Source organism: Phascolarctos cinereus, unplaced genomic scaffold, assembly GCF_003287225.1.
Source record: "Phascolarctos cinereus isolate Bilbo 61053 unplaced genomic scaffold, phaCin_HiC Scaffold_726;HRSCAF=1367, whole genome shotgun sequence".
Lineage (NCBI taxonomy): Eukaryota > Metazoa > Chordata > Mammalia > Diprotodontia > Phascolarctidae > Phascolarctos > Phascolarctos cinereus.
This window is the reverse complement of record NW_027556098.1, coordinates 232881544-232904758: the sequence shown is the minus strand read 5'-3', so window position 1 is coordinate 232904758 and position 23215 is coordinate 232881544. Positions and strand designations below refer to the sequence as shown.

The 23215-nt window shown below is 36.6% G+C and overlaps 1 protein-coding gene across 1 annotated transcript in view; it reads right to left on the bottom strand.

The window, feature by feature from the left end:
• Window positions 1-23215, bottom strand: part of CCDC148 (coiled-coil domain containing 148) — a 277956-nt gene that overhangs the window by 197188 nt on the left and 57553 nt on the right. The window lies entirely within an intron of this gene.

Genomic DNA, 23215 nt, shown 5'->3' with positions numbered 1-23215 from the left:
ATAATGTAACCACTACAACTTTAACTCAGTTACACAATAGATGACACATGTATGAATGTTTTTTCAAAATTTTCTTCTCTTCTTTATATATTATGCTTCCACTGCCCCCTTATTTTTATTCAATATCCCCCAACTGCACCCGAGGCTAGTACTGCCCACCCCCTATCATTCTAGCATCCCCTCCAGGAGGTAGTATTGCCCACTTTGGGAACCTCAGCTAATCAGTTCAGATGGGCTCCTCTTCTGCAACTTGGAGTCTTGGAACATTACAATAAAAGGTTAAGTGACTTGCCCAGGATCACACGACCAGTATGTCTCAGGAGTGGGACTTTGATCCATCTCTTCCTGACTCCAAAGCAAGACTCTGTAACCATCATACCAAGCTGTTTCTCTTTGTGACAGAAGAGTACTTAAGGTGCTAAACAATGTCATAATTGTTTTTTATCAAAACTCCAAACAGCTCTCACTAGGTTTTCATGTTAGTCCACCAGTAACTGGATTAATTGCAGGCTTGCAATCTCCCCTGGTAGGAGTCTGCTTGCAGACGTCTACATTGCTCTGATTGACCAGCTTGAATCACCCACTGACATACTATCTCATCTTTCTTATTTCACAGTAACAAAGACTATGACACTGGAACTGGGAGGGCAGGACAAGACTTTGGTTATTCCCCTTCAATAATCCTGGGCAGCCACGTTGGTTTTTGTACTGCTTCTAACCTTCCAGAGCAGTGGAGTCAAACTCAAATCAAAAGGCAGGCCACTAATAAGGATCCCTGCAGGCTGCAGATTGGCTTGAGTTTTAAAATGTGACGTTATCTAGTTTTATTGTAATTTTTATTTAGTTCGTTAACTGTTTTCAGATATTTCCCTGGTTCTGTCCACATTCAGGAGTGTTGCAGGCCACATGTGGCTGTGTTTGACATCTCCACTTCAGAGGATTCAGTACACATGTAATAACATCATGGGGTGTTTGGGGTGTTCAGGGAGGACTAACACCTCTGGTGTGAGGGCTTGCCCAGCCCTTTTCAAGGAGCTCATCTACCTTTGGTGTCTACCTGGCATTCAACTCTCACCTGTGCCTCCAAGAAGCTGTAATATGTGCAGTGGCCACACCTTGGTAAAACTATCTCCATAGGTGGGCTAAGTCAAGTTGAGGGTCACCAACAGGCCTCAAACCCGGTGAATGTGGGAGATATCTACCTCTAACCCTAACCCTAAATTCATGCTAGGTGGTTCAGTGAATGGAGCACAAGGCCTGGAGTCAGGAAAAACAGAGTTCAAACTGGGCCTCAGACATGTATTAACTGCATGACCCTGGGCAAGTCACTTAACCTCTGTTTGTCCTAGTTTCCTCATCTGGAAAATGGGGATAATAATAGCTCCTACCTCCTAGGGTTGTTATAAGGATCAAATGAGGTAATAATTGTAAAGTGTTTAGCACAGTGCCTGGCACATAAGTACTTTGTAAATGCTAGATACCATTATTATCATTATTATTAATTGAGGGCAGATCCTAAAGCAGAATTCAGGTCTCCTTACATCCCCTACTCTACTGCCTCACCACAATTTAATTTGATATTCATTACTGAAAAATTTAATAAAATCACTTTGGCCCATAGTTGGAATAATTTGGTTCCTAAATCTAAATAAACAAACACTGCATGAATGGAAAATTTTAAATACTAAATATTTTAGATCTCTTTCAGAAATAATTCCATGTTCATACTATATAACATTTCAAAATCATTTATGAATTTTATTGTGTTGGCTGCTTTAGATCAATTCAATTATTTTTAAATATTCATATTATACATACATATACATATATAGTTAGAAGTGTTTTCTTAGGAAAGCATTTTGATATGTAACATTTGATGTTTTTTAAAGTGCTAGAGGGCTGGGGAAACATTTTAATGTAAAGTTAATGATTACAGAGCTGCTACAGAGTTTAAAACATTTAAAAATATTTGATCTCACACAATCACTCTAGGGCACTTCTCTAGAGATGAGCAAAAATAGCAGAGGTCTATTTATATGGTTAGACATTCTTTATGCAGTTCTTAGCTTCATATTCTTCCATCTTCCCTGAAGATTAACTCATAGAATCTCTTCTAAGAAACTGAGGAAGGGCCAGCTACCTCTAAACTTAAAATTCACAATACATCAACTCAGAAAAACTAAGTTACTTAACTGTGTAAGTTCATGGTTTAAAAAATCATCACCTCAAAAAAATCATCATCTTAAGGAAACATAGTTTATGATAATAGGGAATCAATGGCTCTAAATAGGAGGTCTGAGTAGATGATTTTAAGATCTCTTCCAATTCTAAGGTTATAATTTATAGTATTGAGACTTCTTAAGAATGCTTTGACAACAAATATGTTGAAACTTGGATGGATCTGTGATCTCACTGAAATGAAAAGTCCTACCCATGGTACAGAACATAATCTATCCATGTTTTTTTCATCCTGAACTATAAGATCTTGACTGTTCCTCTTGTAAATATTACACTGGGAGGGAACCTCTCCAAGGTATTGGGGATCTTCCTTTAAATCTCTTGACATTAAATTGATAGCAATCTACAACTTATCCTCTGCCTTAAAAGACAGACCTATTGCCTTCTCTGGTCATATAAATCTCTAAAAAAATTCCTTTATGTTCCTTCTTCTTTGTAATTTCTCATTGCTAACATGCTTCAGGCTACTCACACACACCATGCACCTCTTCAGTGCTCTTTGAGTGACCTGTGACATTAATTCTTTAGAAACCATCATGTTCCATCACTTACAGCCAAACAGCATCACCAGAAGTTTGAATCTGGGGAGAGGATCTAGACTTGTTATTTCTTTGGTCTCCATGAGGAAACTCCCATTATCAACATACATTAACACCTGCTCTGCAGCTTATAGTCTCAGGGTGTTGCCTAGGGCAGAAATGGGGAACAAAATTTGTTCTGTGAAGTTTGGATTCAGTCAAAGGACCCCACTTGAGGACCTAGAAGACTACATGTGGCCTCAAGGCCACAGATTCCCCACCCCTGGAGCATATTAATAAGTTAACTGACTTGACCAGGGCAACCCACCCAGTATGTGCCAGAGGGAGGACTTAAACCCTGGTCTTTCTGACTTTAAGGCAAATTTTCTGCCCACTATGTAACACTACCTCTCACCAGAAGAATATTAAGGTTTTAGGGAAAAGCTTGTGCTACTTCCATCAACCTTGGAGAGTTTCTTAAATGAGATCCAGAACTGCTCACAAATCTAGCCTTACTATCCAGGCAGAAAAAAAAATCTATAAAGAATGTCTTATTATCCAGACTCTGATATGTTGGCTGCTGGTCCATCAATACATATATCTGGAACAGATACTGCAGATGGACAATGAGCTGGGTCCACAATTGAAGACAAAAAAGAGAATAATAAAAATTAACTGGCTTTCGGAATCATACAATTCTCATCTGCAAGCAGAAATATTTTGTGGATGAGTTATTAAACTAGAGCCTTTGCCATATGAAAAATCATATGACATCATAAATGTTAGTTAAAATGTACTGGCCTAAATCTAATCCAGGTAGTACATTTTGCTATGATAAAATTCTCTTTTCAGCTTTAACTAGGAAGGATGCATTTTACTTCACACTCTAAAATTCTATGGATTTTATGTACTTAATATATTTTCCACAGAAGTAGGAAAGAGGGAATTGAGGCACAGGTTAGCAATCAGTTAAGGTAACTTAAAAATAATTCACATTTATGTGGTGCTTTACTGTTCGCAAAGTGTTTTTCTAACAACAATCCTGTGAGATAGATAATACAAGTATTAGAGGAAACTGAGTCCCTGAGTAATTAAATGGTTTGTAGTTGGAATCCATCAAGACTAGAAATACTCAGGGGGCAGCTAGGTGGTGCAGTGAATAGAGCTTTGGCCTTGGAGTCAGGAGGACCTGAGTTCAAATCCAGCCTCAGACACTTAACACTTACTAGCTGTGTGACCTTGGGCAAGTCACTTAACCCTGATTGCCTCATCAAAAAAAAAGAACAAAAAGACTAGAAATACTCTACATATTCCAGACCACTAGTCTTTACCACACTGATACTGTATTTTTTTTAAACTTTTATTATTAATTTTTAGGTTTGTTTTTTTTTTAATTTAAAAAAGACTTTTCTTATCCTTGCACATATGTATGTGGAACAAGGAACTGGCACATGTATAGAATACCTCTTATAGTGTTTCCCTACATAGAAGAGGTTGGAGAGCCTGCTTCTATGAGAGTCACAATAAAATATAAAGGAAGTACCTTAGCTCTAGAGACCATAGAACTTGTTCAGACATTGTGTTCCTGGTTCAGGTCTGCTAATGACATGAGGGACAACCGTCTATTTGATTGGCTGCAGTTGCAGAACCAGAACTAGAAATGCCTTCAAAAGGCCTTAAATTAGTCTCAGTCATTCTCTTTGGCTGTTCTCTTGAGGAATCTCTGTTTTTGGTTTGACTGGGTAGCTGATGGCATCCAGTAACAGATAATACTGTAAAGAGAGAAGTCTTGGGTCTTTTCTTCCCTAAGGTTGATGTGTGGCCCTGTTAAATAGGTAGTTTTTTGCTGACTCAGCATTTGTTTACTCATCTTAGGTGAAAGAGATTAATTTAGAGGCTACCACCTTCTAAATCTTAAAAGGTCAGGAGAAGAAGCCTCTAGGAATCTATGATAACAGGAGTTCTGCACTGGGTTTTGCATCCAGCCCAGCATCAATTCTCCAGGAGCAAGGAGTGATTAACAGTGACCTCTGGGAACTAGCCCAGTAGTAGCTGATGAGACAATGCAGCAATGTTGCATTTAAACATGAACTTGATGAAATAATGCTATGTAGGAATTACGTAGGAACTCCCCAGAGGCTGAAGTGATATAGTGAAAGTGTACCCCAAAAGTATTAATGAAAAATGTTTACACTTTTGTTCTCACTATAATAGTTAGCATTTACATTGTACCTTAAGTACTGCAAAGTGCTTTAGAAATATTATCTCATTTGATCCTCATAACCTTGGAAGGTAGGTATTATTATTATCCCTATTTTACAAATGAGAAAACTGAGGCAGAGAGGTTAAGTGATTTGCCCAGGGTCACACAGTTACTAAGTGTTTATAGTTGAATTTGAACTCAGATCTTCCTGACTCCAGGTATAGTGCTCTGTCCATTGTGCCACCAGGCTACCTCAAACATCTTCAAAGTAAATATTTCTTTGTAAAAGATAATTGAATTTAAGCAGATAAATGCAACTGGGGTGTTAGCTATTCACTAGCTAACAGCAGGGAGATCACAATTTGTGAGTGCTCAAACCAAAAGACATTAGAGAAAAGATCCCCCCAAACCTCAGAGTACCCCCTATGCCCCTTAAGGGAAGAGGTACTGCTAAGCTCCAGGAGGGTGAGCCCAGGGCAGAGCAATCTTAATACATGGAATCTGGTGGGACCTGGGCCATGCGGAAAATATTCTAAGTCTGAGACCCCGCTGCTCAGAGACTGATATTATATAGGAGAGAAGAAGGTCCTGAGATGTTGTGAGAAATGTTTATAACTTTCATTTTTGCTCTATCTTCAAATTCAGTATCTCTTTGTAAAAGCTAATTAATGTTAATTGGTTATATCGAGCTGGGGTGCTAGTCACTTGTGGCAAAGAGTGGAGGAAACACAACTGGCTGAGACTTCAGTCAATAGCACTAGAAAAAGACACTAGAAAAATCCCCCTGGGACCCTGAGTAGAAAAATGCAAGGACTTGCCTGTCCCCTAAAGCCTCCAGAAACAACTTTAAATAATGTCTCAAAATAAATTCTAGCGTGGCAAAACCCACAAAAGGACTAGATGAAACAGTTTTCCAGCCCAAAACAACTTAGAAGGCTAGCAGGAAAAGTCAACAGACTTTTACACAGAGCTAGAGCTCAGTCCAGAAAACCAGCAATAGGCCTTGGGGGCAACTGAATCAATGGTGACAGTGGCAGTTTTCAGACAATCCCAAGAGGTAAGAAGGAGACTATAGGGTTACAAGGGTGCCTTTGCTGGCAGCAGGGGTAGGATTGTTGCATTGCCCATACTTGGAGTGGGGTCACAGTACTGGGTCTCAGTTCCAGGGTAAAGAAGAGTTTTTGGCCTTAGGGAAGCTGGGACCTTGGTTGAAGATTTGGGGGGGGGGAAGGGGCGGTGCAGAGAATACTTGTGGTCGCTCACAGATCAGACCACAGGCCAGGTGAGTAGTAAACACTCCTCTCCCTAGATCATACCAAACTTACTGGTTCCCTAGAATTACCTCTGAAAACAGCTACACAAAAAGCCTGTAGCATGGGACAGTGCCTCCTCCATTCCAGAAGTAAAGCCCCACTTTAGCATAAGAGTTAAAAGTCAGGAAATAGGCTGGAAAATGAGCGAACAGCTAAAAAAGATCCTGACTATAGAAAGTTACTATGGTTACAAGGAAGATCAAAACACAAACTTAGAAGAAGACAATGTAGTCAAAACGGCTACATCCAAAGCCTCAAAAAAAAAAAATTCATTGGCCTCACTCCATGAAAGAGCTCAAAAAGGATTTCAAAAAAACAAGTTAAAGTGGTAGAGGGAAAACTGGGGAGAGAAATGAGATTGATGCAAAAAAAAAAGTGAAAAAAGTGTGAAGACCTTGGGGTAAAGGAGGCACAAAAAAATACTGAAAAAAAAATAATACCTTAAAAAAAGCAGAATGGGCCAAATGGCAAAAGTGGTACAAAAATTCACTGAAGAGAAGAATTCATAAAAAGGAAGATTGGCCAAATGCAAAAGGAGGTACAAAAGCTCACTTAAGAAATTAACAACTTCAAAATTAGAACTGGGAAAGGGAAACTTATGATTTTATGACACATCAAGAAACAATCAAATAAAATCAAAAGAATGAAAAAATAGGAAAAAAATGTTAAATATATCATTGGAAAAACAAGTGACCTGGAAAATAGATCCAGGATTTTAAGAATTTATTTATTAGGCCACCTAAAAGTCATGACAAAAAAGTTTAGAAATCATCTTTCCTTTTTTCTTCTTTAAAAAACATTTTTATTTAAAGTTTTGAGTTCCAAATTCTATCCCTCCCTCTTTCCCTCCACTCCCCAAACTCCTCCCCAAGACGATAAGCAATCATATATAGATTATACATGGGCAATCATGTAAAACATTTCCATATTAGTCATTTTGTATAAGAAGACTCAAAGAAAAAGAAAATAATGAAAGAAAGTGAAAAATAGCATGCTTCAGTCCATATTCAGACAACATCAGTTCTTTTTCTGGGGGCAGACAGCATTTTCCATCAAGAGTCCTTTAGGATTGTCTTACATCATTGTATTGCTGAGAATAGCTAACTCATTCACAATTCTTCATCAAACAATATTGCTGTTACTGTGTACAACATTCTCTTGGTTCTGTTTCCTTCACTATGCATCAGTCCATGTAAGTCTTTCCAGGTTTTTCTGAAATCATCCTGCTTGTCATTTCTTAAATCAAAATAATATTCCATTACAAACATATACCACAACTTAAGTCATTCCTCAATTGATGGACATCCCTTTGATTCACAATTCTTAGCCACCACAAAAAGAGTTGCTATGAATATTTTTGGACAAATATGTCCTTTCCCCCTTTTTTTGGATGTCTTTGGGATATAGACCTAACAGTGGTATTACTGGATCAAAGGGCATGCACAGTTTTATACCCTTTAGGCATAGTCCCAAATGGCTCTTCAGAATGGTTGGATCAATTCACAATACCACCAACAGTTCTTTATTGTCCCAGTTTTCCCATACACCTCCAGCATCCAACATTTTCCTTTTTTGTCATATAAGCCAATCTGATAGGTGGTGCTTCAAAGTTGCTTTATTTGTATTTCTCTAATCAAAAGTGATTTAGAGGCGGGGCAGAGCCAAGATGGCAGAGTGAAAGCAGTGACTTGCTTGAGCTCTCCCCCAAACCCCTCCAAATACCTATAAAAAAAAGGCTCTAAACAAATTCTAAAGCAGCAGAATCCACAAAAAAGACAGAGTGAAACAAATTTCCAGCCCAAGATAACCTGGATGGTTGATCAGAAAGGTATATCGCGCTAGGCTGGGAGAGGAGCAGAGTTTGGCATGGGCGTGCAGGCCACAGCAAACCTGGAGCAGGACTCAGAGGACTGAATCGTGGGCAGCTGTGGTGGTTTCCAGACCTTTTAACCCATGAACGCCAAAGACAACTTAGAAGGTCAGTGGGAAAAGTCTGTTTCTGTGATGAGAGAGAAGCTAGGTCTCAGCCTCAGTTCCCAAGTGAGCACAGCCCTGAGGCAGTTGCTGCCTCCTGAGCTTCTGGCCCACAGACTGAGGGGGAATTGAGTGGCTAATCAGAGTGGGACTGCAGGGATCTCTTTGCCAGTGTTGAGGCAGGAATCTCTTGCTTTGCCCATGCTTGGATCTGGGTCACAGTTCTGGGTGGTGGTCCTGGGGCAAGGAGGAGCACTGGCGTGGTGGAGCTTGTAGTGGTGGCAGAGAAAATCCTCCTCACAGTTCCAAGACAGAAAAGACTGCTTGTGGTCACTCCTAATAGACCAGAGCACAGGCCAGGAAAGGAGTAAACACCTTGCCCCTTATCATACCACCTTGGAAGAACTGAAAATTTACAGGTCCCTACAAGTATCTCTGAAAAAAGCTACACAAACCCCTGAAGCTTGGGACAGTACATTCTCCACATTGGAAGCAGACTTCTACCTTAATAAAGAGTTTACAACTCAACTAATTGGCTGGGATCATGAGCAAACCTCAAAAAAAGTGTCAGGCCACAGAATCTTTTTTTGGTAACAAAGATCAAAACATACAACCAGAAGACAAAAAAGTCAAAGCTCCTACATCCAAAGCTTCCAAGAAAAATATGAATCATTCCCAGGACTTGGAAGAGCTCAAAAAGGATTTTGAGAAACAAGTAATAGAAGTAGAGGAAAAACTGGGAAGAGAAATGAGAGTGATGCAAGAAAAATCATGAAAAACAAGTCAATAGCTTGCTAAAAGAGACCCAAAAAAATACTGAAGAAAATAACACCTTAAAAAATAGCCTAACTCAAATGGCAAAAGAGGTCCAAAAAGCCAATGGGGAGAAGAATGCCTTCAAAAGCAGAATTGACCAAATGGAAAAAGAAGTCCAAAAGCTCACTGAAGAAAATATTTCCTTAAAAATTAGAATAGAGCAATTGGAAGATAGTGACTTTATGAGAAATCAAGAAATTGTAAAACAAAACCAAAAGAATGAAAAAAGAGAAAAGAACATGAAATATCTCATTGGAAAAAAACAACTAATCTGGAAAATAGATCCAGGAGAGATCATTTTAAATTATTGGACTATCTGAAAGCCATGATCAAAAAAAGAGCTTAGACAACATCTTTCAAGAAATTATCAAGGAAAACTGCCCTGATATTCTAGAACCAGAGGGTAAAACAGAAATGGAAAGCATCCACCAATCTCCTCCTGAAAGAGATCCCCAAAGAAAAACTCCTAGGAATATTGTAGCCAAATTCCAGAATTCCCAGGTCAAGGAGAAAATATTGCAGGCAGCCAGAAAGAAACAATTCAAGAATGTGGAAACACAATCAGGATAACACAAGATTTAGCAGCTTCTACAGTAAGGGACCAGAGGGCATGGAATATAATATTCCAGAGGGCAAAGGAGATAGAATTACAACCAAGAATCACCTACCCAGCAAAACTGAGTATAATCCTTCAGGGGGAAAAAATGGTTATTCAGTGAAATAGAGGACTTTCAAGCATTCTTGATGAAAAGACCAGAGCCGAATAGAAAATTTGACTTTCAAATACAGGACTCAAGTGGAACATGAAGAGGTAAACAGGAAAGAGAAATCATAAGAGACTTATTAAGGTTGAATTGTTTACATTCCTGCATGGAAAGATGATATTTTGTCAGTATTAGGGTAGTTGGAGGGAAAAAAATTACATGTATATATGTATCTAATATGTATACATATTAGATAGATGATAGATAGATAGATAGATAGAGATAGATAGATAGATAGATAGATAGATGGCACAGGGTGAGTTGAAGATGAAGGGGTCATATCTGGAGAATAAAATTAAGGGGTGAGAGAGGATTATAGTGGGAGAAGGAGAAAGGGAGAGATAGAATGGGGTAAATTATCTCACAAAAAAATAGAAAAGAAAAGGCTCTTATAGTGGAGGGGAAACAGGGGAAGGTGAGAGAGAATGAGTGAATATTATTCTCATAGGATTTGGCTTAAGGAGGGAATAACATACACACTCATTTGGATGTGGAAATCTGTCTTACCCTCCAGGAAAATAGGGGGAGAGGGGACAAGAGAGCAAGGGAATGATACAGAGGAGGACAGTTTGGGAAAGGGTGTAATTAGAAGCAAACACTTCTGAGGAGGGACAGGGTCAAAAGAAAGAATAGAATAAGGGGGGGGCAGGATAGGATTAAGGGAAGTAGAGTTAGTTTTTCACAACATGACTGTTATGGAAATGTTTTGCAGAACTGCACATGTATAATTTATATTGAGTTGCTTGCCTTTTCAATGAGGGTAGGTGGGGAGGGAGGAAGGGAGAAAATTTGGAACCCAAAGTTTTAAAAACACATATTTAAAAATATATATTTTCACATGCAACTGGGAAACAAGAAATACAGGAAATGGGGTACAGAAATATATCCTGCCCTACAGGAAAGTAGAAGGGGAAGGGGATAAGAGAAGGGGGTGAGAGATAGAAGGGAGGGCAGACTAGGAGAAGAGATATTCAGAATGCTTGCCATCTTGGGGTGGGGGAGGGGCAAGATGAAAATTTGAAACTCAAAATCTTGTAGAAATAAATGTTGAAAACTAAAAATAAAGAAATTTTTTAAAAAAGAATGTAAGCACTAAAAAAAGTTATTTAGAGCATTTTTATATAACTATAAATAGCTTTGATTTATTTGCCTGAAAAGTGCCTGTTCCTATCCTTTGACCATTTATCAGTTCTCTATATATTTGAGATATGAGGCCTTTATCAGAAATACTTGTTGCAAAATTTTTTTCCCAATTTTCTGCTTTCCTTATAATTTTGTTGCATTCATTTTGTTTGTGCAAAAATTTTTAAATTTTATATCATCAAAATTATATATTTGATATTTTGTAATGTTCTGTACATCTTCTTTGGTCCTAAATCTTCCCTTTTCCATAAATCTGACATATAAACTATTCCATGCTCTTCTAATTTGTTTATGATATCACCCTTTATGTGTAAATCATGTGCCCATTTTGACCTTATCTTGGTATATCATGTGAGATGTTATCTATACCTAGTTTCTGTCATACTGTTTTCCAGTTTTCCCAGCAATTTTTGTCACATACTGAGCTTTTATTCCAAAAGCTTGGATCTATGAGTTTATCATATACTAGATTACTATGGTCATTTACTGTAATGTAATTTGTAACTAGTCTGTTCCACTGATCTACCACTGTATTTCTTAGCCAGTACCAGATTATTTTGATAATTATTGCTTATAATACAGTTTAAGATCTAGTACAGCTAGACTACTTTCTTTTGCATTTTTTATTGATTCCCTTGATATCCTTGAGCTTTTGTTTTTCCAAATGAATTTGTTATTATTTTTCTAGCTCTATAAAATCCTTTTTGATAGTTTGACTGGTATGGAAGTGAATAAATGATTAACTTAGGGAGAATTGCCATTTTTATTATATTGGCTTGGCTTATGCATGAGCAATTAATATTTTTCCAGTTGTTTAGATATGACTTCATTTGCATGAAAAGTGTTTTGTAATTGTGTTCATATGTCTCTTGGGTTTGTCTTGGCAGGTAGGCTCCCAAGTATTTTATATTTGATGCAGTTATTTTAAGTGGAATTTCTCTATCTCTTGCAGCTGGACTTCATTGGAAATATATAGAAATGCTGACAATTTATATGGGTTTATTTTATATCCAGCAACTTTGCTAAAGCTGTTATTTCAACTAGTTTTTTAGTTTATTCTATAGGATTCTTCAAGTATACCATGATGTAATTTGTAAAGAGTGATAGTTTTGTTTCTTCATTGACTATTCTAATTCCTTTAATTTCTTTTTCTTCTCTTATTTCTAAAGCTAACACTTCTAGTACAATATTAAATAATGGAGATGATAATGGACATCCTGGCTTCACCCCTGATCTTATTGGAAAGGCTTCTAGCTTCTCTCCATTGCAGATAATGCTTGTTGATAGTTTTAGATAAACATTACTTATCATTTTAAGGTAAGCTCTATTTATTCCTATGCTCTCTAGTGTTTTTAATTGGAATGCATGCTGTATCTTGTCAAAGGCTTTTTCTGCATCTATTGAGATAATCGTGTGATTTCTATTGGTTTTGTTATTGATATGGTTAATTATGCTGATAGTTTTGCTAATATTGAGCCAGCCCTGCATTCCTGATATAAATCCCATCTGGTCATAGTGTATGATCCTTGTGTTATATTCCTGTAATCTCTTTCCTAGTATTTAATTAAAATTTTTGCATCAATATTCATTAAGTCTATAATTTTCTTTCTCTGCTTTGGCTCTTCCTGATTTAGGTATCAGCACCATATTTGTGTCATAAAAGGAATTTGGCAGGACTACTTCTTCAATTATTTTTCCAAATAGTTTGTATAGTATTGGGATTAATTGTTCTTTAAATCTTGGTGATTGTGAATCCATCTGATCCTAGGGATTTTTTCTTAGGAAATTCATTGACGGCTTGTTTAATTTCTTTTTCTAAGGTTGTGTTGTTTAAGTATTTTATTTCTTCTTCTGTTCATCTGGGTAATTTATATTTTTGTAGATATTCATCCATTTCATTTAGAGTGTCAAATTTATTGGCATAAAATTGAGCAAAATAGCTCCCAACAATTGTCTTAATTTCCTCTTCATTGCTGGTGATTAAACCTTTTAATTTTTGATACTGGTAATTTAATTTTCTTCTTTCCTTTTTTTTAAACAAATTAACTAATGATTTATCTATTTTATTGGTTTTTTCATAAAGCCAGCTTTTTGTTTTATTTATTAGTTCAATGGTTTTCTTATTTTCAATTTTATTAATCTCTCCTTTGATTTTCAGGATTTCTAATTTGGTGTTTAATTGGGGATTTTTAATTTGTTCTTTTGCTAGTTTTTTTTTTAGTTGCATGCTCAATTGATATGCTTTTTCTATAATTTATTGATGTAAGCAGTTAGATATATAAATTTTCCCCTAAGCTCCACTTTAGCTACATCCTACAAATTTTGGTATGTCTCATTGTCGTTTTCTTTAATGAAATTATCGATTATTTCTGATTTGTTCTTTGACCCGCTAATTTTTTAGGATTAGACTATTTAATTTCCAAATAATTTTTAATTTCTCCATTGTCCATTATTGAACATAGTTTTTATTGCATTATGATCTGAGAAGGATGGATTTACTGTTTCTGCTTTTTTACATTTGGTTGCGAAGTTTTTATGTCCTAACACATGGTCAGTTTTTGTGTAGGTGTCATGTACTGCTGAGAAAAAGGTATATTCCTTTCTATTCCTATTCAATTTTCTCCAGAGATCTATCATATCTAACTTTTCCAGAATTTTATTCACCTTCTTAACTTCTTTCCTGTTTATTTTTTTTGTTAGATTTATCTAGTTCTGAGAGGGGAAAGTTGAAGTCCACCACAAGTATAGTTTTATTATCTATGTCCTCCTGTAACTCATTCAACTTCTGCCTCAAAAATTTAGATGCTATACCATTTGGTGCACATATGTTTAGTATTGATATGACTTCATTGTCTTACTGTACCTTTTAGCAAGATGTAGTTTCCTTCCTTATCTCTTTTAATTAGATCTATTTTTGCTTTTGCTTTGCCTAAGATCATGATTGCTACTCCTGCTTTCTTTGCTTCAGTTGAAGCATAATAGATTCGCTCCAGCCCCTTATCTTTACCCTGTGTGTATCTCTGTTTCAAATGTGTTTCTTGTAAACAACATATTGTAGGATTCTGTTTTTTAATCCAGTTTGCCATCTACTTCTGTTTTATGGGTGAGTTCATCCCATTCACATTTATAGTTAAGACAACTAATTGTGTATTTCCCTCTATGCTATTTCCCCCCATGTTTATCCCCCTCTGTTTATTACCCCCCCACTCTTTCCCTCTTCGTAAGTGTTTTACTTCTGATCACCATCTTCCCCAATCTACCCTCTTTTTTTTTAGTTCCCCCTCCTATTATCTTCATTCCTTTTTACTTCCTTATAGGGTAAGATAGATTTCTGTATCCAATTGAATGTGTATGTTATTCCCTCTTTGAGTCAATTTTGAAAAGACTTAAGGTTTAAATTTTACCTGCCCCCCCATCTTCCCCTCTATTATAATAGCTCTTTCCTGCCTCTTTTATGTGGACTAATTTACCCCATTCAATCTTCCCCCTCCTTCCAGACCAATTTTCTTTCTCACTACTTTATTTTGTCTTTTGGGATATCATTTCATTAAAGTCATCCAATAGCCACACACACTGTCTATATATATTCATTCTAACTGATGTTATAGTAATAAAGTTCTTAAGAGTTATAAATATTGTCTTGCCATATAGAAATATAAACACTTTAATCTTATTGAATTTCTTATGTTTTCTCTTTCTTGTTTCTTACCTTTTTAATTTTCCCTTGAGGCTCATATTTGGAGGTCAAATATTTTTATTCAGCTCTGATCTTTTAATTAGGAATGCTTGAAATTCCTCTATTTCTTTTTTTTATTTTTTATTAATTTATTTTGATTTATCAACAATCACTTCCATATGCTTTTGAGTTTAAAATTTTTCTCCCCCTTCTTCCCCACCACCCTCCCCAAGACAGTGCACAATCTGATATAGGCTATATGTACACATTCTTATTAAACATATTTTCACATTAGTGATGTTGTAAGTAAAAATTAGAACCAATAGGAGAAACCACCAGAAAGAGGAAACAAAACTCAATGGATGAGAAAAAAAATAGCAATTCAACTTCCATAATTCTTTCTTTGGATGTGGATAGCATTTTCCATCATGAGGCCTTTGGAGATATCTTAGATCCTTGTATTTCTGGGAAGGGTTAATTTTATCAATATTAGTCATCGCACAACGTGGCTATTATTATGTACAATGTTTTCTTGGTTCTGCTCTCTTCACTCAGCATCAGACCATACAAGTCTCTCCAGGTTTTTCTGAAGTCAGCCTGTTCATCATTTCTTATAGCACAATTCATATATCGCAACTTGCTCAGCCATTCCCCAATTGATGGGCATCCTCTCAATTTCCAATTCTTTGCCAGCACAAAAAAAGCTACTATGAATATTTTTGTACATGTGAGTCCTTTTCCCATTTGTATGATCTCTTTGGGATATAGCCCTAGAAGTGCTACTGCTGGGTCAAAGGGTATGGCACATATTTATAGACTTTTGGGCATAGTTCCAAATTGCTCTCCAAAGGTTGGATCATTTCACAACTCCACCAATAATGCATTAGTGTTCCAACTTTCCCACATCTTCTCCAACATTTATTGTTTTCCTGTTTTGTCATGTTGGCCAATCTGATAGGTGTGATGGGGTACTTCAGAGTTGTTTTGATTTGCATTTCTCTAATCAATAGTTATTTAGAGCATTTTTTCATATCACTATAGATGGCTTTAACTTCTTCATCATATCCTTTGACCATTTATCAATTGGGGAATGACTTGTATTCTTATAGATTTGACTTAATTCTTTCTGTATTTTAGAAATGAGGCCCTTATCAGAGAGACTGGTTGTAAAAATTCTTTCCCAATTTTCTACATTCCTTCTCATCTTAGTTGCATTGTCTTTGTTTTTGCAAAAACTTTTCAATTTAATGTAATCAAAGTTATCCATTTTGCTTTTTGTATTGTTCTCTATCTCTTGTTTGGTCATGAATTCTTCTGTTCTGTTCTGTTGATAGGTAAACTATTCCTTGCTCTCCCAGTTTGCTTATGGTATCAGCCTTTATATCTAAATCATGAACCCATTTTGACTTTATTTTGGTATATGGTATGAAATTTTTGTCTATGCCTAATTTCTACCATACTCTTCTCCAGTTTTCCCAGCAGTTTTTTTCAAAGAATAGGTTCTTATCCCAGAAGTTGGTGTCTTTGAGTTTATCAAATAATAGATTACTATAGTCACTGACTACTGTATCTTGCATAGTTAACCTATTCCACCAATCCTCCACTCTGTTTCTTAGCCAGTACCAAGCAGTTTTGATGATTGCTGCTTTATAATACAATTTAAGATCTGGAATAGCTAGGCCACCTTCCCCTTTCTTTTCATCAGTTCCCTTGATATTCTGGACTTAAAAGACCTCTGGTCTTTTAATTAGTAATGCTTGAAAGTCCTCTATTTCATTATATCTCCATTTTTTCCCCTGAAAGATTATATTCAATTTTGCTGGGCAGCTGATTCTTAGTTGTAATCCTAACTTATTTGCCTTCCAGTATGTCATATTCCAAGCCCTAAGGTTCTTTAACGTGGAAGTTGCCAAATCCTGTGTAATCCTGACTGTAGCTCCACAATATTTGAATAGTTTCTTTTTGGCTGCTTGCAGTACTTTCCCCTTGATCTTTAAGCTCTGAAATTTGTCTATGATGTTCCTGGGAGTTTTCATTTTGGGATCTCTTTCAGGTAGTGATTGGTAGATTTTTTCGACTTCTATTTTGCCCTCTGGTTTTAACATATCAGGGCAGTTTTCTTTGATAGTTTCTTGAAAGATAGTGTCTAGGCTTCTTTTGGTTGTGGTTGTTGTTGTTAATCATGGCTTTCAGGTAGTCTAATAATTCTTATATTATCTCTCCTGAATCTATTTTCTAGTTCAGTTGTTTTTCCAATGAGAAATTTCACATTTCCTTTTTTTTTTCCTTTTGTTTTCAAGAGTCATTAGCTTCCTCTTGTTCAATTCTAATTTTTAAGGAATTATTTTCTTCAGCAAGCTTTTATACTTCCTTTTCCATTTGGCCAATTCTATGTTTAAGGGAGTTATTTTCTTTGGTAAATTTCTTCATATCTTTTCCCATGCTATTAACTCCTTTTTCTTATGATTCTCTTACATTACTCTCATTTCTTTTCACAATTTTTCTTCTATTTCTCTAATTTGCTTTTTGAAGTCCCTTGTAGTCCATCAATTGGGGAATGGCTGAACAAGTTGTGGTATATGAATGTAATGGAATACTACTGTGCTATAAGAAATGATGAACAGACTGACTTCAGAAAGACCTGGAAAGACTTGTATGCTCTGATGCTGAGTGAAGTGAGCAGAACCAAAACAATGTTGTACATGGTAATAGCCACGTTGTGCAATGACTAATATTGATAGACTTACCCCTTCTCAGCAATACAATATCTCCAAAGGCCTCATGATGGAAAATGCTATCCACATCCAGAGAAAGAACTATGGAGTTTGAATGCAGATCAAAGCATACTATTTGCGATTTTTTTTCTTCTGTTGTGTTTTGTTTCCTCTTTCTGGTGGTTCCTCCTATTATTTCTAATTCTTCCTTACATCACTAATGTGAAAATATGTTTAATAGGAATGTATACGTATAGCCTATATCACATTGCGAACCTTCTTGGGGAGGGAGGGGGAGGGGAGAAAAACTAAAAGCTCAAAAGCTTATGGAAGTGATTGTTGATAATTCAAAATAAGTTAATTAAAATTTAAAAATAAAAAAAATAAAGAACCCTATTGAGAAAAAAAAAATAAATTCCCTTGTAAGCTCTTCTGAGAATTCTTCTTGGGCTTGAGGCCAAATTACATTTTTCTTTGAGGCTTTACATATAGGTACTTTGACACTATTGCCTTCTTCTAAGTTTATGCCTTGATCCTCCCTGTCACCACAGTAACTTTCTATAGTCAAGTTCTTTTTTTGTTGTTGCTGGTTTTTTGCTCATTTTTCTGCCTTTTTTTGTGACTTGATGTTTTTATGCAAGATTTGGGCTCTGGCCCTGCACTCAAGCTTTTTGTGCCAAGGTTCAGGGTCCTACTGCAGGCTTTCACTGGTCCTCAGGGCTTAGCTGCTTGCTTTCACTGGAGAGTAGGCTTCCCTGGGGGGGGGGCTTCCTGTTGGCCTCTCCTGGGTGTGGGATTTAGCTACTGGCCTGCCCCAGGGGAGGGGCCCTGCTGTTGGGTTGCTACAGAAACAAAGTCTCTCTGCTGGCAGGTCCCAGGGATGGGGTCTTACTGTTGGCCAGCCCTAGGACTGGGCTTCATTACTTGTCAGCAATGGGGTGGAGGCCTCACTGGTAGCTTGTGCTGGGAATGGGGTTCCTAGAGTGGGGCCTTGCTCAGCTGCCCAGACTGCTCACTTGCCTAGGTGCCACTGGTTTGCAGGAGGGCAGGGCCTCTCTGTTGCATTTCCCCAGGCTTGGAGCCTTGCTGCAAGTCCCCTGCTGTGAGGCTGGCTGCTGCTGCTCTTAGACCTTGCTTCCCTCCCACCCCAAAGAGACAGACCTTTCCTGCCATGCTGGTGATCTGCTTACCTGCTCCTAGATCAATTCTGAGGCATTTTCTAGTTATTTAGAGGGGAAATGGGGAGGTCTTCAAAGGTTCCTTTCTCACTTTACCATCTTGGCACCAGAAATTATTCTGATATCATCTTTCTTTTTTTAATTAATTTTTTTTTAATTTTCATCATTCACTTTTATAAGATTTTTGAGTTCTGAATTTTCCTCCTCCTTCCCTTTCACCTTCCCCAAGACAGTATACAATTCTGATATAGGTTATACATGTACAATCATATTAAATATACTTCCACATTACTGACATCATCTTTCAAGAAATTACCAAGGAAAACATCCCTCATATTCTACACTCAATGGGTAAAATAGACATTGAAAGAATCCACTGATCACTTCCTGAGATTCCAAAATGAAAACTCCCAGGAATATTATCCCCAATTCAAGAGCTCCCAGGTCGAGAAGAAAAAATAGCAAGCACCCAGAAAAAAATAATTCAAATATCCCAGAGTCACAGTCAAGATACACAAGATTTAGCAGTTTCTACATTAAAAGATCAGAGGGCTTGGAATATGATACTCCAAAGGGCAAAAGAGGTAGGATTACAATCAAGAATCACCTACCCAGCAAACCTGAATATAATCCTTCAGGGGGAAAGTAGATACTCAACGAAATAGAGGACTTTTAGCATTCCTGATGAAAAGACCAGTGCTGAATTGAAAATCTAACTTTCAAATACAAGACTCAAGGGAAGCATAAAAAGGCAAACAAGAAAGAGAAATCAAATGATTCAATAAAGTTAAACTGTTTATATTCCTACATGGGAAAATACTTGTAACTCATTATTAGGGCAGTTAGAAGGAGTATGAATAGACAGAGGGCATGGGGGGAGTTGAATATGATGGGATGATATCTAAAAAAATAAAATTAAGGGATGAGAAAGAATATACTGGGAAAAGGAGAAAGGGAGAGGTAGAATGGGGTAAGTTATTTCATATAAAAGAGATGTGAAAGCTTTAGAACTTTTATAGTGGAGGGGGAAATGGGGGAGGTGGGAGGGAGTTTATGAATCTTACTCTCATCAGAATCAGCTTAAAGAAAAGCAACCTAGAGTCCTAAAATCCCAGCCTTGCTGATTCCAACCCAACACCAGGAAAACTGTCAGAACCCTACAGCCTCCAACTGTCAACCAGGAGGAGCTCCTGAAGCACAGGTGGTAGACCAGGCAAACACCAACACCTGGACTTCTAAGAGTTTCAGTGAGGGCAGGGAACCATTGGAAATCAGCTCAGAAAACCACCAGGTGCTTCAGTACTCTACCTCAAAGGAATCTCCCAGTGCATTAGCAGAAATGAGGGAGGTAGCATTGCAAGGGGCCCCATGCAGATAAACACCCTACAGCACCCATCTACAAGGAGCTGAAGAAAGCTAAAGGGAAGGAAAAGCAGACAACCTAGAATTGCCTCAAAGTTCCAGCCTTGCTGATTCCAGCCCAACACTCAGTTGAATATAGAAATCTATCTTACCTACAGGAAAGTAGGAGGTGAAGGAGATAAGAGAAGGGGGAAGGGCTAACAGAAGGTAGGACAGATTGGGGAAGGTAAAAGTCAGAACACTTTAGGGAACAGACAAGGTGAAAGGAGAGAGAGAGTAGGATAAACAGGGGGGAAATAGGATGGAGGAAAATACATAGTAATCATAACTGTGTGAAAAAATTTTTATAGCGAGTTTCTCTGATAAAGGCCTCATTTCTCAAATATAGAGAGAGTTGAGTTGAATTTATAGAAATAAGAGCCATTCCTCAATTGATAAATGGTCAAAGGATATGAACAGGCAATTTTTAGATGAAGTAATCAAATCTATCTATAGTCTCATGAAAAAAATGCTCTAAATCACTAGTGACTAGAGAAAAGCAAATTAAAACAACTCTGAGGTACCACCTCACACCTATCAGATTGGCTAATGTGACAGAAAATGAAAATGAGAAATGTTGGAAGGGATGTGGGAAAATTGAGGAACTAATGTATTGTTGGTGAAGTTGTATACTAATTCAACTATTCTGTAGAACAATTTGGAACTATACACAAAGAGCTATATGTACAAAGATATTTATAACAGCTCTTTTTGTGGTGGCAAAGAACTAGAAATTGAGGGGATGCCCATCAATTGGAAATGGCTGAACAAGTTATATATATGATTGCTATAAGAAATGACAGTCTGGTTGCTCTCAGAAAGTCCTGGAAAGACTTACATGAACTGATGCAAAGTGAAATGAGCAGAACCAGGAGAACATTGTATATAATAACAGCAATATTGTATGATGATCAACCGTGAATGACTTAGCTATTCTCAGCAATACAATGATCCAAGACAATTCTGAAGGACTTATGATGAAAAATGCTATCTCCAGAGAAAGAACTGATGGAGTCTAAAGGCAGATTGAAGCATACTTTTTCTTTACCATCTTTATTTTTCTTGTTTGTTTTATTTTGTCTGTCTAACATAGAAATGTGTTTTGCATGACTGAATATGTATAATCCATATCAAATTTCTTGCCTTCTCAATGAAGGGGGAAGGGGAGAGAGGGAGAGAATTTGAAACTCAAAAATTTTAAGAAAACAAGTGTTTAAAATTGTTTTTGCATGTAATCATGGAAAAAATAACATATTAAATTAAAAAATAAGTAAAAGTTTACTTGGTAGTTTAAAAATGCTGTGAAGATAAATGACAGAAAGGTAGTGAAAATATCAGGGCAAAAATTTGTCCTACTTATAACTCAAAATAAAACTTTCAGCTAGCATTCTTCCAAATCAAATGAGATTTTATATATATATGTATGTGTGTGTATATATTTATGTATGTATATATGTATATACAAAATACTTTATAAATCTTAAAGTGTTATATAAATATTAGCTGTAGGATAATTAATAAAATTAGAGTTACTGCACCCTTACCAAAGGAAATCTACACAATTGATAGAACTTTCTGCCCACTGAATTCACCTATAGAATAATGTTTTACATATAGTCAGATTTTATAAACATTTACCATTTTTCATGACACATGGAGACATTTAATCACCCTGGAAAATAAAAATTATGCAAACAAAAATGTACTTGCCTCAGCTAGTTCATCTAGCAAAAGACTGAAGCAGTTGAAAATTGGAGACTAAAACAAGCCAATGGATTTAAGGCATCTGAGAAAAACACTGGCAAATTATATTACCCAGATATGAAGCAATAAGTGATGGCTGAAGCAAGATTACTAGTACACATGGAAAAGGAGGAGGCATAAGAAGACAAACCCTATATTAGGTCACAGAAAGATAAAGACTTTACCAAGAATTCTATTTGCCAAACACTAAATCTCAGGAATTGTAGACATCTGAGTCATTTCCTATCACTATAGCACAAACTTGATCTACATAGTAAAAGAAAAATGAACATAAGAAAGGCAAAAAACTTATTAGCTATTCATGAGCTACTTGAAAAAATTTTCTTGATTAAGAACTAATAAAATTTTAATTAAAAGGTAAATTATAATAAAGTATATACATAATCATTTGAGATGAAACAATTACATGTATAGTTAATATTGCTTTAATTTTTAAACTCTTGGCTTTTCCTTCTAGTTTGTACTTTCATTTAGTTTCTCATGATAGCAGTCACAAACTGTTATTTGAATTACTGGATCTTTTCTCCCAGTTACCACAACACTATGTTACTATCCTTTCCTGACTCATATTTACTTTCTTGCCATTAAATTTATGGATTATAGCTGCTCTTCACAAAATGACATTTCAGGAATGATTTTTTTTCTGAAGCAACTGATGGAATCAGCAAGAGGACTGAGAATGATGGCACAGACATATCTATGATTCATTTCAAGAAAGGATGAAAATAAGTAAAGTGACATTGGCGATGGATGTGAAGATTAAAGAGTGAACACAAGTAAATAATAAGATAATTGTATATATACAAATGGTATCTTTCCAAGAAATTGTGACAATATATCAAGGTCAAATTTCATCATAAGATGATTTCTGGTTAGTAACATCTAGTGACAGATGGCATATATCAAAGGTGACAGTATGCTAAGTGACTATACAGTTTACTCAATTATTCATACCAATAGAAGGGACCATTGATATAGAGAACAAAATCCATGTATTATTCTCCCATCTGGGTTAAAAGTATCAACCTTGATCATAGGGGCAGCTTCTACTGACTAGTTGAGTCAGAATTATGATTATACTTCTTTTGGTAGAATTTCTTAACAGTCAAAATTACCCTACCTCAGGGGTGCTGAAAATCCAGGACTCCTGAACCAGGATTGGATGTGTAGCCTCACTGTAAAAACCAGTGGCTTTGACATTAGGTACAGATAATGTATTCCCAATGCCATCTGGGAGTTTGTATTATAATCCCAAACATCAAGTTTGGTAGGACCATCATGAGACTCTGCCATAAAAGGACAACTCCCGAGTATTAGCTCCTCTGTTCCTCGTTTAGTACCTGTTTAGTACTGTTTTAGTACTCTGTTTAGTTCCTAAGTAAACAGTTTATACTATATTGTCTTAATATGATCAGAGGGTCAGCAAGATCAAGTGCGGCATAAAATTAAATGGAGATCCAACATAGAGTCTAAGTTGAAGAGAGATTCCTTGTGAAGGTTGAGGTCCTCCACA